This window comes from Tenrec ecaudatus, chromosome 5, assembly GCF_050624435.1.
Source record: "Tenrec ecaudatus isolate mTenEca1 chromosome 5, mTenEca1.hap1, whole genome shotgun sequence".
Classification (NCBI taxonomy): domain Eukaryota; kingdom Metazoa; phylum Chordata; class Mammalia; order Afrosoricida; family Tenrecidae; genus Tenrec; species Tenrec ecaudatus.
In genome coordinates, this window is record NC_134534.1 from 125,211,051 (window position 1) to 125,212,904 (window position 1,854).

General features: G+C 35.5%; 1 non-coding gene across 1 annotated transcript; it reads right to left on the bottom strand.

The window, feature by feature from the left end:
* Nucleotides 1–1,103: 1,103 nt before the first annotated feature.
* Nucleotides 1,104–1,294, bottom strand: LOC142449398 (U2 spliceosomal RNA). The gene has a single exon (XR_012784588.1). It is a non-coding gene; the product is annotated as a U2 spliceosomal RNA (small nuclear RNA).
* Nucleotides 1,295–1,854: the final 560 nt, after the last annotated feature.

Genomic DNA, 1,854 nt, shown 5'->3' on the forward strand with positions numbered 1-1,854 from the left:
TAAATAGCTATAGTGATCAGGAAAGCTAAGCCCCTGCTCTACCCCTGCTAATAGCTACATCTGTGACCTTAATCAACAGCATTAGCCACATGTACTTTTCTTGATTCCTCCGTACGATGACTTATTCATGAAGAGATTAAAGGTCTCAGGAAAATCTGAATTTCTAAAATGTGTTCATTAATTATAGCTATCAGTACAGTGGTGATAAGGGGAAGCATAAGATGCATTAAAGATGAATTATCTTTTCCCCCAGTACAGAGATTTGTAATGTGAGTTGGCCAGAAATGCATAAGTTGAGTCTATATCTACCTTATTATAGCCTTACAAGCGTCAGCCATCTATCAAATAATGAATTATCTCTAAATTTCCAATGTGATGAAAATTAAATAAATGATTATATAACACATCTAGCAGACTACTTGGCATTTATTGTTTGCAAATATTACTACTATGGCTGTTGTCAGAGAGTTAGCAAGTAAAACAGGTATGTCAACAGCATAATTGTATTTCTTGTACCGAAAACTAGATACATTTTCTTCTAGTTTATGAAAATAATATTGGCATGCTAAATCAGTATTGTGAGAGCAGAAAAAATATTTAGTATACTCTTCCCAAGTACTATTATATAAGAGTAAAAAAATGCCACTAGAGTCTCTCTCTCTCTCTCTCTCTCTCACACACACACACACACACACACACACACACGCACAATGTTTGTTGTACATCTTGGATGATGTAATTATTCTGAATAATAATGACACATTGTTCTCTTATGTAAAGTATAAGTTGTGAACATTTTACCAATTAAATAAACTAAAAATTTTGCATGATCCCTAACTGTTCTATTATAGCAAATGCTCATTAGCTTATGTTGAGGTTATGAGTGCTAATTCAACAAATATTCTTTCATTTATGTTTCTCATTCCATAGTAGAACTGATATCAGGTGGGGGTCATGAAAATTGTGGGAGTCATTATTTATTGTGAGCAACAATAAGTAATGCTTCTGAGATAAAGCATTGGTTTGCTAATCTGAAACACTACCAAAACTTCTTTTTCCTCTGCCATTGTGACTACCAGTACTCTTTTTTTTTTAATCTCCTGAGGGGGTGCACCATTCCTGGAAGTACTGAAGTCCCAGGTCGATGCGTGGAGTGGACGGAGCAAGCTCCTATTCCAACTCCCTGCTCCAAAAATCCATTTAATATATTGTCCTCGGATAGAGGACATATCAGATATTAAACTGATAAGAACAGATGCTACACTTGATCTTAGCCAAAAGTCTGAGAAGCGATAGTACTCTTTTTAACCCTACAGATTTTCTATAAATATGGAAATGTGCTCCACATTATACAATATGGTAGTTAGTACTTCTAAGAGGTCCAGCTGTTTTCATTGCTGAAAATTTGCTACCCTACTCACTGATAGGAGACATTATTCATGGCTATACCTCATTGGTCCAAAGACAGACAACTTACTTAAGAGTAGCTAATTATATTCCCTCTATTAAAACTCAAAAGACAGAGACTAGATTACATTGGCAACTAAACCATTATGCAAAAGTTGTTGAATGTGCTCTTATTCTTACCCTACATTTTCAAGCTCCTTGGAATTCAATGAGGTCACCCAATATCTTCCTGATAGATTCTCTGTTTGGTACAACAGAATAATAATTAATATGAAGGTGCACAAATGTATATGCCTACAATGAGAAAAAAACGTTCAGCTGAATACTTGATAAGGAAATGAGTTTCCTAGCATTTTTCAGAAAGCTGAAAGGAAAGTTTCCATGCTGGCTTGGAAACCACTCCAGGCAGATACCCATGTCCCCTACTTTCTGTGCCTAAGGAAACCC